The sequence below is a fragment of the Callithrix jacchus genome, chromosome 6 (assembly GCF_049354715.1).
Source record: "Callithrix jacchus isolate 240 chromosome 6, calJac240_pri, whole genome shotgun sequence".
In the NCBI taxonomy this organism is placed as follows: Eukaryota; Metazoa; Chordata; class Mammalia; order Primates; family Cebidae; genus Callithrix; species Callithrix jacchus.
This window is the reverse complement of record NC_133507.1, coordinates 109,578,900-109,594,606: the sequence shown is the minus strand read 5'-3', so window position 1 is coordinate 109,594,606 and position 15,707 is coordinate 109,578,900. Positions and strand designations below refer to the sequence as shown.

Here is a 15,707-nt window from a genome sequence, read left to right as displayed (position 1 = left end):
TTGATGAGTGATGTCATAAGCTGATGACAACAGGGGAGAAAGAAATATCTGCTCAAATTTGAGCTGAGAACAACTAAAGTAACTCTTTCTCATCCCCTCAAAGTTTCTTATATTCCCTCCCCGCACAAAAAACTCCCTAAACTTTCTCAGCCCTCCCATCTTTCCCAAGCTGCCAATCCCAGTAAGACCAGAGGCTTGCGAGTAACCACCATGTCCCTGACTGATGCTCTGTCCTCATCCAAGTATTTAAACACTTTTCTGGGGAAAGGGCAGGGACTATTTCAAATATAAGTTTCTACTCGTAGAATTTCAGAATACATGCATGTGGAATAAGATTGTGAAATAATGTAAGGAAGAATAAAAAAACATATTCTGTGGCTGTGAGGCCATTGCCTAACATGGTCAGCCAGAAGGAGAACCTCTCTATATCTGATCCTGGTTTTCCTGGTTCATTCTCTCTTTCTGGTTCTGACCATTGCAGATTTTCAGATATTATTACTTTTGTTATTTTACTACTTGAAAAGTAATGGCTGCTTCCAACAGCAGCATATTTTGTGCAGAAAGGAGCTGGTCGGGATGGGTCACTGGGCAGATTGCGGGCAAGGTGCCCCTCCCGCCCATGTCAGGGAAAGGCCTATCTCGTGCACTGGTGGGCTGCAGGGCATCATGCTCTTTCACACCCTTCTGATTCTAAGAATCGGTGTGTCTTAACATTTAATTCAACCTCATAGAGTCAACAAGTGTGTGGTAATTATGTGCCAGGCATAGTGATCCACCCCACTCTCCTTAAGGCTGTTGAACTCTCTTAAGATTTCACTGCTCTGGTAATTCATACTCACACACATATTCTTTACATACTTCTCCATTCTTGATGACACTCATTTTCTACATGTTTACTGGCATCCCTCTAGCATCGGTTCCTCTCAGGAACTGGTAATCTCAGCAGAGATCCTATCTGCTAAAGTATTCTGAAGCTTTATATCCCTAATATCTGTTTGTGATTTTAAAAAATCACAACTAGTTTTTCCAAAATTTTTCTCGCCTTCTTAGGTGTTCTGATGCAGTCAATGCCTCTTAAAGTATCCATCCACCTGTTAATGTGATGTGCGGAAACCTCTCACTGACTCATTTTCACATGACTCTTGGGGGAGCAAACTTACCCCATGACTTTTCAAAGTAACTTTGACACCATGAAAGGCTGACTTCCAGAAAAGCTGGATGTCAGAGCTGGGGGCTCATTAATCACCTCCCCTAGTATCTTCTTCAGTGACTTGGTTAGAGAACTAAGAGGCATTTCCACCCCTCCAGCTGTGCACTCCAGTGGTTCAGATCACCATCAGCTGCTTGCCTGGCAGTGATTGCCATGCCTGTTTGTCACTGCAGAAACCTGGGCCCAGGATTATTCCTGCTGTCCTCAGGCCTTCCTCTATCCCCTCTGCTTGATTCATCTGCAAGTTTCCATTTCCTCCATGGAGTTTTCTGTCCCAATTCCCTTTCATTAGGTTGACAGCAATGATAAACATGGCAGGTTTATAATTCCAGAGACAGTGAATAGAGAGAGGGACGGTGCTATCCCTAAGTCTAATAAAGCAAAGAGTGAACTGAATCTTCCAGCCGGGAGTGTGATGCAATTTCTCTGACATACTGTAATGCATTTACTTTCTACTTGGTATCATTTTTTTCTGTTTATATATTAACGGTGCTACACTGAAAAGGACACATATCATTTTTCATGTGTATAAACAGAAATAAGATGTTCACGATGTGGAATTTAAAAATAAAACAGATTTGAGCTTTGCTTAAAATAAGACTTAGTTTAAAAATAAAACTGGGCTGGGCACAGTGGTTCACACCTGTAATGCCAGCACTTTGGGAGGCTGAGACAGTGGATCACCTTAAGTCAGGAGTTCAAGATCAGCTTGGACAACATGGTGAAACCTTGTCTTTATGAAAAATACAAAAATTAGCTGGTATGGTGGTGCATGCCTATAATTCTAGCTACTAGGGAGACTGAGGTAGGAGAATCACTTGAAGCTGGGAGGCAGAGCTTGCAATGAGTGTAGAGTGTGTCACTGCACTCCAGCTTGGGTGACAGAGTGAGCTTCTGTCTCAAAAAATAATAAAAATAAAATAAAAAATAAAACATAATTTGAACCTTAGTTCCTTCTGTAATAAGCATATGTATAAGAGAATAAACTTTTGTCAGCAGCAACTATCCTATAAAACTTTTAAAGGGTCCTGTCAATGTTGAAGCATTCAAGTTATATCTAGCTGCTGCTGCTTCTTCTTCTCCTTCTCCTTCTTCTCCTCCTCCTCTTCTTCCTCTTCCTGCTCCTCCTCTTTGCTCTTCTTAGTCCTCATTTTCAGGCAAAATCAGCATTGTTATTTTTATACTTATTTATTTGTGTATGTATTTTTGAGATGGAGTCTCACTCTGTCATCCTGGCTGGAGTGCAGTGGCACAATCCTAACTCACTGCAACCTCCGTCTCCTGGGTTCAAGTGATTCTCCTGCATTAGTGACTCAAGTAGCTGGGAGTACAGGCTTGTGGCTCCATGCCTGGCTAATATTTTTAGATTTTTAGTAAAGAGAGGTTTCACCATCTTTGTCAGGCTGGTCTTGAACTCCTGACCTCAGCTGAGCCACCCACTCAGCTTCCCAAAGTCCTGGGATCACAGGAAAGCATAAGCCACTACACCTGGCCAGCATCATTATTTTTAGAATTAAACAACAGATATTATAAATGCTGTTTTTCTGAAAAATTAAAAAATCTATATTTAAAAAACGTAAACACAATGTACTTAAACACCATGATAAGGAATCCTCTTGCAAGAGCCGATAGTTTCTCACTTGTAACTTGCTAGACATAGTTACACTCCTTGGCTTAACACAGGTATTCTGTTGTGATTGAGCACCTGCTTAACACTCCACTTCCATCTAGAATGCTTTTTCTCCTTAATTTTCTTCATTTTACAGGTGAAAAAACAGAGCTGCTAAGAAGTAAATAACTTTCCCTTGTTCTCAGTAAATGATGAGGTCAGATTTAGAAACTAAATCCTGCTGGTTCCCAGAAACACAACAGCTCATGGTGATCACCCTTGCCCAGAATGCCCTTCTTTTTAGGTCAACTCTCCCATCTTTCAGAATTCAGTATAAGTTTCCCTCTCCTAAGAAGCCCTCCCTGACCGTTGTAAGCCGCCCATAACTGATCCAATTGGTCCTACCATCCACTTTATTCTAACATGTACTGTGTTGTGTTGTCTACTCACTTGCCTAAGTCACATAAATCAATAAACTCCTTGGGTTCCCAGTGCCTGCCCCATAGTAAGTACCCAGCAAGTTTTGAAAGAGCTCAAGGAAATAGGAGAGGACACAAACAGATGGAAAAATAGTCCATGCTCATAGTTAGAAAGAACCATTATTGTGAAAATGGCCATACCGTCCAAAGTAATTTATAGATTTAGTGCAATCCCCATCAAGCTACCATTGACCTTCTCCACAGAACTGGAAAAAAAGCACCTTAGACTTCATATAGAACTGAAAAAGAGCTCACATAGCCAAGACAATCCTAAGCCAAAAACAAAAACAAAAACAAAACAAAACAAAACAAAAAAAACAAAGCTGGAGGCATCATGCTACCTGACTTCAAACTATACTACAAGGCTACAGTAATCAAAACAGCATGGTTCTGGTACCAAAACAGAGATATAAACGAATGGAACAGAATAGAGGCCTCGGAAGTAATGCCACACATCTACAACCATCTGATCTTAGACAAACCTGACAAAAACAAGCAATGGGGAAAGGATTCCCTATTTACTAAATGGTGTTGGAAAAACTGGCTAGCCATGTACAGAAAGCTGAAACTGGACTCCTTCCTGACACCTTATACAAAAATTAACTCCACATGGATTAAATATTTAAGCATAAGACTGATCACCATAAAAACCCTAGAAGAAAACCTAGGCAAAACATTTCAGGACATAGACATGGGCAAGGACTTCATGACTAAAACACCAAAAGCAATAGCAACAAAAGCCAAAATAGACAAATGGGATCTAATTAAACTTCAGAGCTTCTGCACAGCAAAAGGAACTATCATTAGAGTGAACCAGCAACCACAGAATGCGAAAATTTTTTTGCGACCAACCCATCTGACTAATGGCTAATATCCAGAATCTACAAAGAACTTAAACAAATTTACAAGGAAAAAGAAAACATCAAAAAGTGAGTGAAGAATATGAACAGTCAATTCTCAAGACATTTATGCAGCTAACAAACATATGAAAAAAGCTCATTATCACTGGTCATTAGAAAAATGCAAATCAAAACCACATTGAGAAAGCATATCATGCTAGTTAGAATGATGATCATTAAAAAATCTGGACACAACAGATGCTGTAGAGGATGTGGAGAAATAGGAATGCTTTTACACTGTTGGTGGGAGTGTAAATAAGTTCAACCATTGTGGAAGACAGTGTGGCAATTCCTCAAGGACCTAGAAATAGAAATTCCATTTGACCCAGCAATCCCATTACTGGATATATACCCAAAGGATTATAAATTGTTCTATTATAAAGACACATGCACACATATGTTCATTGCAACACTGTTTACAATAGCAAAGACTTGGAACCAACCCAAATGCCCATCAATGATAGACTGGATAAAGAAAATATGTCCATCCTTCATAAATGAAGGATAAATAAAATCCTTTAAGAACAAGCAAGTACTCAGAGATTTCATCACCACCAGGCCTGCTTTACAAGAGTTCCTGAAAGAGGCACTAAACATAGAAAGGAACAACCAGTACCAGCCACTCCAAAAACATACAAATGGTAAAGAACATTGACACAATCAAGAAACTGCATCAACTAATGGGCAAAACAGCCAGCTAGCATCAAAATGACAGAATCAAATTTACACATAACAATATTAACCTTAAATGTAAATGGGCTAAATGCCCCAATCAAAAGACACAGACTGGCAAATTGCATAAAAAGCCAAAACCCATCGGTGTACTGTATCTAGGAAACCCATCTCACATGCAAGGATACACAAAGGCTCAAAATAAAGGCACAGAGACATATTTACCAAGCAAATGTCAAGCAAAAAAAAGCAGGAGTTTCAATTCTCATCTCTGATAAAATAGACTTTAAACCAACAAAGATCAAAAGAGACAAAGAAGGACATTACATAATGGTAAAAAGATCAATGCAACAAGAAGAGCTAACGATTCTAAATATATACACACCCAATACAGGAGCACCCAGATACATAAGGCAAGTTCTTAATGACCTACAAAGAGACTTAGACTCCCACACAATAATAGTGGAAGACTTTAAAACCCCATTGTCAATATTAGACAGATCAACGAGACAGAAAATTAACAAGGATATCCAAGACTTGAACTCAGACCTGGACCAAGAAAACCTAATAGACATTTACAGAACTCTCCACCCAAAATCCACAGAATATACATTCTTCACAGCACCACATCACACCTACACTAAAACTGACCATATAATTGGAAGTAAATCACTCCTCAGCAAATGTAAAGGAACCGAAATCATAACAAACAGTCTCTCAGACCACAGTGCAATCAAGTTAGAACTCAGAATTCAGAAACTAACTCAGAACCGCACAGCTTCATGGAAACTGAACAACTGGCTCTTGAATGTTGACTTAGATATATAATGAAATGAAGGCAGAAATAAAGATGTTCTTCGAAACCAACGAGAACAAAGACACAACATACCAGAATCTCTGGGACACATTGAAAGCAGTTTCTAGAGGAAAATATACAGTAATAAATGCCCACATGAGAAACAAGGAAAGATCTAAAATCGACACCCTATCATCAAAATTGAAAGAGCTAGAGGAACACAATCAAAAAAACTCAAAACCTAGCAGAAGACAAGAAATAACTAAGATCAGAGCAGAACTGAAGGAGACAGAGACACAAAAAACCCTTCAAAAAAATCAATAAATCCAGGAGCTGGTTTTTCGAAAAGATCAACAAAATAGATAGACCACTAGCCAGATTAATAAAAAACAAAAGAGAGAATAATCAAATAGAGGCAATAAAAAACAATAAAAGGGATTTCACCACAGATTCCACAGAAATGCAAACCACCATCAGAGATTACTACATAAACCAGTAAACCTGGAAGAAATGGATAAATTCCCAAACACTTGCATCCTCCCAAGACTAAACCAGGAAGAAGTTGAAACCCTGAATAGGCCAATAACAAGGGCTGAAGTTGAGGCAGCAATTAATTGCCTACCAACCAAAAAAAGCCCAGGTCCAGATGGGTTCACAGCCGAATTGTACCAGACATACAAAGAGGAACTGGTATCATTCCTTCTGAAACTATTCCAAACAATCCAAAATGAGGGAATCCTTCCCAAATCATTTTATGAGACCAACATCATCCTGATACCAAAATCCAGCAGAGACTCAACAAGAAAAGAAAACTTCAGGCCAATATCCCTGATGAACAAGCAATTCTCCTAACTCAGCCTCCTGAGTAGCTGGATCACAGGAGCTCACCACCATGCCTGGCTTTCTTTTTTTTTTTTTTTTTTTGTATTTCTAGTTAAGACAGGGTTTTATCATGTTGGTCAGGCTGGTCTTAGAATCCTGACCTCAGGTGATCCACTCGTCTTGGCCTCCCTAAGTGCTGGGATTATAGGGATGAGCCACTGTGCTTGGCCTGAGTTGGGTGTATATATATCTGGAGAATCCCCTGGGTGACATGCCAAAGGAACTTGTTAGAAGCTGGTGGTCCTGTTGAAGTTGTGCAGTCTCTGCACTGGTATAGCCTCCCTTCCCACCTGCATCTGAGGCTGTAACATCTCCGAAAATTTACTCAGGTTTGGACTCCCTCCAATTGCCTGGAACCTGCTGCCTGCTGCCTGTGTTTAGAGTTCCATCTCTTCTCCATGAGTCTGAGTCTGCCTTATGTGCTGAGTCCAGTACTTTTCAAATTTGTTTCTAATTGGAACACTTTATTGAAATGATACAGGCAGTAAAAGCTAGTGTAGAAAAGAGAAAAATGTAGAGCTGCACAAGTTGAAGTGGGAGGGGTGTTTAGGGAGAGCCTCACTGTCTCTCCCCCATCTCCCCTTCTCCACCCCACAACTTGATTTGGCCAACACAGTGCCTTGGTCTCCAAGGAGTACAGTGGAAACCACTTGCCCCTTCAGAGAGAACTCAGCCTACTGAGGTTTGGTCACAGATCCCAAGGACAGCTGTTTGTAACATTCCTGTGAGCCCTATCAGCCACAGCCCAGAGAGAACAGCCCCGCCGTGCTGGTCTGACCCCTAGAAGCTCATCCTCTAAGTATCCAGAGGCCAGATCTGACAAGCTTGCCATGGATATTTGGCCATGCTTTAAGCTGATTAAGATTAAATTCCATATATATCAACTAGACATAACTGACTTCAGGAAAGAACCTCACATGGAAAAGATACTACACTCCTCCTGAAGTAGAATATGTTGGACCTACCTCAAAGCAGCTCTAATACTCATCCAAGGATCACCCAGCACCTTGCTGCAAGACATTTTATTATTATTTATGTCCTATTTGAAATTCGGCTACATATGAGTGGGTAAATGATGGACCAAGAACTCAGGGTTTAAAAGTCCAAATAAAATGCTCAATATCAGTGATGATCAGGGAAATTCAAATCAAAACCACAGTGCCATACTACTTTACTGATGCAAGAATGCCCATCATCAAAAAATCAAAAAATAATAGACGTTGGTGTGGATGCAGTGAAAAAGGAAAACTTCGACACTGCTGCTGAGAATGTAAACTAGCACAACCACCGCAGAAAACGTGTGGAGATTCCTTAAAGAATTAAAAGTAGAACTACCATTTGATCCAGCAATTCCACTACTGGGTATCTACAGAGGAAAAAGTCATTACAGGGAAAAGGTACTTGCACATGCATGTTTATAGCAGTGCAATTTGCAATTGCAAAAATATGGAACCAGCCCAAATGCCCATCAGTAAACTAGTAGACAGAGAAACTGTGATGTGTGTATGTATGTGTGTGTATGTATGTATGTGTGTATATATGTGTGTGTATGTACATATATATTCTTTATAAACTAGTAAAGAAATTGTGGTGTATATATATATATACACACACACACACATATACATACACACCACAATTTCTTTATGATTTATACATATGTGTATATATATATACACACATACACACACACACACACACACACCATGGAATACTACTCAGCCATAAGATGGAACAAATTAGTGGCATTCACAGCAACCTGGAGGGAACTGGAGACTCTTATTCTAAGTGAAGTAACTAAAGAATGGAAAACCAAATACTGTATGTGCTCACTCATAAGTGGGAGCTAAGCTATGAGAATGCAAAGGCACAAGAAAAATACGGTGGACTTTGGGGATGCAAGGGTGAGTGTGGGAGTGGGGTGAGGGAGGAAAAACTACGTATTGGGTTTAGTGTATACTGCTTGGGTGATTGGTGCAACAAAATCTCAGAAATCACAGCTAAAGAACTTATTCACGTAACCAAATGTCACCTGTTCCCCAGAGCCTATGTAAATAAACAATTAGAAAAATAAAAAATAAAATTAATTAAATTAAAAAGTCCAAATACTATCTAGTTCAGTATCTTGAGCTGGGACTTAGGGAAAAGACTCTCATACCTTGGTTGTGTAAGAACATCATTTTTCTGTTCTACCTTTCCTCACCAGTCTACTTTTTACTCTAATCCTTTTTTCACTCTTTTATTAATATGAACATTATAACACACATTTGGCCATGTGGCTCTAGTGCCTAAAATATCCCAAGGATGCTGGGTGTGGTGGCTAACGCCTGTAATCCCAGCACTTTGGGAGGCCGAGGCGGGCCGATCACTTGAGGTCAGGAGTTCAAGACCAGCCTGACAAACATGGTGAAACCCCCGTCTCTACTGAAAATATAAAAATTATCCAAGCATGGTAGCACATGCCTGTAATCTCAGCTACTAAGGAGGCTGATACAGCAGAATTGATTGAACCTGGGAGGTGGAGGTTGCAGCAAGCCAAGATCATGTCATTGCACTCCAGCCTGAGTGACAAGAGCAAAATTCTGTCTTAAAAAAAGTCCCAAGGCGTCCTAATTTTATATAAGAAATTCTAACTTCTTAACATGACATTCAAGGTTCTTTGCTTACCTTTCTGACTTTATTTAATGTATGTATTGTTCATATCTTAGTCACACACCTGAACACTCAGCATCCTTCCAAATGCGTTTCCTTACCTCTTCACATTGTATTTTTGTTTTATTTTGTTTCTGTTTTGTCCTTAGCTGAAAATATCCACCTGCCTCCTAATATGCCTGGCAAGTTCCCCCTCATTACTTAAGACCCAGTCCATGTGACCCAGGTCCCTACTTGCCCCAAAGACTAATAAAATCTTTCTTTTCACTGTATTGACACTCTGGTCACGTTGAATACAAATCTCGATTTATCAGGACTCTTTGTCTTTCTCATCCTCTTGAATCTAAGCTCCCCTAGGAGGAATTGTTGCTTATTCATCTTTGTGTCCACAGAGAATAACATGAGATCTGCTTTCTTAAATCTCCAGAAGACATTTGTTGAATAAAATAGCCACTATGGAGAATGTTATCACCACTTCACCCAAATTATACACTAACATATATTCAATGCCTGCTGGTGTAAGACACTAGAGAAACAAATGGCTATAATGCTACAGTTCTATCTTCAAAAACCTTGTAATCTAGTTGAAGGAGACAAAAGCAACAATAATACTGGCTGATCTGATGTGCTTACACTGTATTAGGCACCTAGCTTGGGCAGAATATTTTTTTCATCAAATACTCAGATTAAAGAATGGAATTTTACAGAGGTGTAAAAACTTCACAAGTAAAACTGTAATAAGAACATTCATAGTGAAATGGGATTTAAACCCAGGAGTACAGATGTATATAAAGTGTGTGCTCTTTCCACTATGTCATGCTACCTCCAAGGAGATGTGTAGCAGCATGGAAGGATGAGTGGATGGATAGAGGAATGGATGGATAAGCAGAGGGTAAGGGAGAAGCTTTGATGGATGCTATAGCATACATATTTTGTGAACTCAAAATCAATAAGCAGTTTTAAAGGTTGAGGTTCATGCACAGAAAATTTTATTGCAGCACTATTCACAATAGCAAAGATGGAATCATCCTAAATGCCCATCAATGACAGTTTGGGTAAAGAAAATATGGTACGTAGACACCATGAAATAGTATGCAGCCATAAAAAGAATGAGATCATGTCTTTTGTGGGAACAGGATGAAGCTAGAAGCCACTATTCTTAGCAAACTAATTCAGGAACAGAAAACCAAATGTGTCATGTTCTCACTTATAAGTAGGAGCTAAAGGATGAGAACTCATGGACACAAAGAGGAGAACAGAAGACACCAGGGCCTCTATGAGAAGGGTAGGAGCAGGAGGAGTATTAACAAAACAACGATTGGATACTAGGCTTAGTACCTGGGTGACAAAATAATCTGTACAACAAACCTCTCTGACATGAGTTTATGTAACAAACCTGAACATGTACCCTTGAACTTAAAATAAAAGTTAAACAAAAAAAAGTGTCTATACTGGTTTCTGCCTTTTCTAGTGAAAACAAAATAAAAGAAATAAAAGAAAAGTGTGGGGGTAATAAGAATTTTTTTTTCCGAGAAGGTTTATAGAAGCAAGATAGAATTTAGTTGGAAAAACTGTGATACCCTATTAGCTATGATGTAAACAAAGTGAGGTAGCTGGATCTCACTGCACCTGAAGCTGTAGAACTGTAGGTGAGTGGAGCTAATGAGAACCTTAGCAGCCATTTGCACAATGAACCACCTCATTGTGAAAAGTAGGGAAACTGTAACTCCCCAAAAGGAATAGGAACTTGGAATGACGTGGTAAAGAAAGAGACCACACTGGCAAGGAATGCCAATGAAATTTTACTTGTTTCTGCAAAGAGGAATTCCATAAGCAGCTGCAAACACATGTGTGACACAAAGTGATATTTAAGAATGTTAGTCTGGGTGCCATAATGTACATGTGAGATCTAAAGGGAAAGACACAGAGCACTATGGCCCTCTCATCACCAAAGAGAGAATGATCCAGACTCTGGACCACCACTGAGGGACAAAAGTTAGCTCACATTCTCTACTAGCAATGCTTTTACCATTTCAAAGTGAAATGCTAGGGTCTTGCTTTACTATTTCACTTTGAAAGAGCAGGCTCTTCTCCATGTCAATTCCTTTCCATTCCACATCAGTTCATGCCAATCACAGACTTAGACAGCTCCTTATGCATCTTTCAGTTTTTACTAAGCAGATTATCCTCACCAAACAGCTTCTATTTTAGCTTTTACCACCTCATATAATGGCACCACTGTGTGCTGGCTGCTCAAGTTAAAATTCTAGAAGCCACCCTTGTTACTTTTGTTTCATTTTCCTAACCAGAATCCCTTATACACATGTCCCATGCCAAGTCATCAGCAGCCCTCTGGTCTCTACCAAACATAGCTTGCATCTTTGTACGTCTCTCCAGGTCTGCCACCACGCAGCAAGGTGGTCCATCACCATCTCTCACTTGGACGACTACAACACATCTGAACTTGTCTCCCAGATTCCAGTGTCACCTCCCCATTCTCCCACACCCATCCATGCCCTACACAGCAGTCAAAATAAGCATTTACACTATACACCAGATGCTGCTACTTAAAACGTTTAGTGGCTCTCCCGTGCACTTAGGGTAAAATCCAAATTCTTTGACATGGACTGAAAGAAGCTATATCATACTCCCCTGTAACTCTTTGATCTCATTTCATTCCTCACTTGCCCTCACCCACTAAGCTTTAACTACTACTGGCCTATTTTGTGTTCCCCTAATCTGTCCACTCACTCCTGCTTTGGAGACTTTATTCCTGCTGTCCTCTGCACCTGAAATATTCCTGTTACACATGTGTGCCAGAAGACCCCTCCTTATTCACATCTCAGGTCCATGTGATCCACAGAGTGATGTCTCTATACCCATGCACACCCATTCCATCTTCTCCATTTAACTGTTTGTCAAACTGTCAGTGCATCATGGAATCAGTATCAGGCTTCAGTATTTGTTAGTACTAATAATTGCAGCCCTTCCATGATTCCAACTATGTGAATTTCATTTTCTGACTACATCTCTTCCCTCTCTAATTCCCTTTCTCTAATGGCTGGACTCCTCCAACACTTAGTATAAGGGTTCATCTCACCACCTGCTCAGAGCTCTTACTCCTTTGTGTCCTCTGCTCTGTCCTTTCCCACCTCATATTGTCTGGTCTATCACCATCCGCTCATTAACAGTCTCAAGTCCCTCGGCCCATTCTTGTTTCTTGAATGTGCATATTTGCTTGGCAGAACTATGAATGCTTACTTTACTCTTAAATGGTTTGTCTGGTGGAAGAAAACACAAACCAAGCCACTTTAAATCCATGACTGCCAACTTCAAGCAGGCCTTTCCCCTGCCCTCTCAATCTCAGCTTCTTTCCCCTATCTATTCACCTATTAGCTAAGGCGACCATATGCCTTCTCTTCATTTCTGCCTTCTCCTTCCTCATTCTCAGCTAACAACCTTCTTCTCTAAGAAAACAGAAGCAATTATAAAAGAACCACAAAGTGCTGCCCCCAGATTTACTGACCTCTCAATAACAAAACCCTTATATCTTAACTTTCCTTTTATTAATTTAGATGAACTATCTTTTTTTTTTATCTGATGCCAACATATTCCTTCCTTCCCATCCTTTTCATCTTTTAAAGACATCACTTAGGCAACACCCCATTTTTTTACAAGTCTCTTTAAAATTTGATTCTGTGTACTATATCATTCTCATCAGCATTTTTGTATCTGACAGGAAACTTCTGCAACTTTCTTAACATTAGCTAATGTCACATTTCTCTGTTCCCTGCTGGTTTAAAGTAAAACTTTTAAGGCATTATCTACACTTTCTTTCTCTAATTCCTCTTTCTTATTTCTCTTAAAACTTACTCCAGTTAGATTTTACCCATAAGCTTCCATCAAAACTTTCATTTTATTATTACTCCACCAATGAACTATATGTTGATACATCTAATTTTCTTTTTATAATCACCATCTTACATGTATTAGTATTCAACATAGTCACTTTCTTTTCTTTCTAAAATGCTTCAATTTCAAAATATTTTTCTCTCCTAGTTTTCCTCCTACTTTACTGGTTATTCCTTCTCTCTCTCAATTGCTGATTTCTCTATTTCACCTTGCTTTCTTAATGTTAAAGTCCCCAGACTCAGTCTAGGAACTTCTCTATCAACATTCACTGTCTTCACAATCTCATCCAGTGATGTGGTTGCATTTACCATCTGTTTTGTTTCCTAGGCTACTATAGTAATACAGATTTGGAGGCTGGAAGTTTGAAATTGAAGGTCCACTCTTTCTCTAATGGTGCAAGGGGAGAATCCTTTCTTGTCTGTTTTTAGCTTCTGGTAGCTCCTGACAATCCTAAGTGTTCCTTGGTGTGCATCGCTCCAATCTCTGCCTCTATCATCATGTCACAGAATCCTCTTCCCTCTGTGTGTCCCTATTTGTCTCTTGTCTCTGTATCTATATCTCAATTTCCTTAAAAAGACACCAGTCATTGTATTCAGAACCCTTTTATCCAGTATGACTTCATTTTAACTTAATTTATTACATCTGTTAAGACATTATTTCCAAATAAGTAAAATTCTTACTTTCAAGTGGGCATAAATTTGGGGAAAACAAAATTAATCACCTATTTAATGATATTGTTATTACAAATCTCACCACCTGCTCAGAGCACTTACTCCTTTGTGTCCTCTGCTCTGTCCTTTCCCACCTCATATTGTCTGGTCTGTCACCATCCTCTCATTAACAGTCTCAAGTCCCTTGTTCCATTCTTTACAAATATCATTAAAATATCATTGGTTGCCCATTTTGTTCTAGGGACTGTCTCAAATGTGTTTCAGACATTTTATCCTTTAATCTCTGAAAAATATGGCATACACATAATTAACTTTATGCTAATTTTACATATGGGAAAAATTTAGATCTGTTTAATTGGGTTGGACAATTAAATATAAGCCATTTCACAGAGAAAGAAGGAACCCTTACTAAATCAGTCTATGAAGCCAGTAGCACCCTAATACCAAAACCAAGGAAGGACATAACAAAAAAAAAAACTACAGACTAATATTCCTGACGAACATAGATGCAAAAATCTTTAACAAAATACTAGCCATTCAAATTCAAGAACATACTCAAAAAGATAATCCAGCATGACAAATGGGTTTCATACCAGGAATGCAGGGATGGTTTAACATACATAAGTCCATGAATGTGGTACAAGACATAAACAGAATTAAAAAAAAAATCATATAATCATCTCAATAGATGCAGAAGAAGTATTTGAAAAAATACAGCATCCTTTTATGATTAAAACTCTCAGCAAAATTGGCATACAAGGGAAATACCTTAATGTAATAAAAGCCACCTAAGACAAAGCCACAGCAAGTATTATACTGAATAAGGAAAAATTGAAAGCATTCCTCCTGAGAACTAGAATAAGACAAGGATGCCCATTTTCACCACTTCTATTTAATATAGTAACATAAGTCCTAGCCAGAGCAATAGGACAAGAAAAAGAAATAAAGATCATCCAAATCGGTAAAAGGAAATCAAACTGTCACTCTTACTGTTTGCTGATGATATGGTCGTAACCTAGACAACTCTAAAGACTCATCCATAAAGCTCCTAGAGCTGGTAAATGAATTCAGCAAAGTTTCTGGGTACAAACTTAATGTACACAAATCAGTAGCTCTGCTGTGCTCCAGCTGTAGCTCGGCAGATTTTCAACAGAGATCAAGTTGAAAATCAAATAAAAAGCTCAATCCATTTCACAATAGAGGGAAAAAATTAGGGCTACATTTAACCAAGTTTGTAAAAAAAACCTCTATAAGGAAAGCTACAAAACACTACTGAAAGAAGTCATAGACAACATAAACGAATGGAAACACATCCCATGCTCATAGATGAGTAGAATCAATATTGCAAAAATAACCATATTGCCAAAAGCAATCTGCAAATTCAACACAATTCCCATGAAAATATTTCCATCATGGTCGGGCATGATGGCTCACACTTGTAATCCCAGCACTTTGGGAGGTTGAGTCAGGCAGATCACAAGGTCAAGAGATTGAGACCATCCTGGCCAACATGGGGAAACCCAATCTCTAGTAAAATACAAAAATTAGCTGGGTATGGTGGTGTGCAGCTGTAGTCCCAGCTACTGGGAAGTCTGAGGCAGGAGAATTATTTGAATCCAGAAGGCAGAGGTTGCAGTGAGCCAATGTTGTGCCGCTGCACTCCATCCTGATGACAGAGCGAGACTCCATCTCAAAAAAAGAAAAAAAAGCAAAGAAACCACCGTCATTCTTCACAGAATTAGAAAAACAATCCTAAAATTCATATGGAACAAAAAAAGAGCCTGCATAGCCAAAGCAAGACTAGCAAAAAGAACTAATCTGAAGGCATTGCATTACCTGACTTCAAACTATACTGTAAGACCAGTCATCAAAGCAGCTTGGTACTAGTATAAAAATGGGCACATAGAACAATGGAACTGAATAGA

The 15,707-nt window shown here is 39.1% G+C and overlaps 1 protein-coding gene across 1 annotated transcript in view; it reads right to left on the bottom strand.

The window, feature by feature from the left end:
- CNTNAP5 (contactin associated protein family member 5) overlaps positions 1-15,707 on the bottom strand; it is an 875,887-nt gene that overhangs the window by 62,592 nt on the left and 797,588 nt on the right. The gene's annotated exons all lie outside the window — the stretch shown is intronic.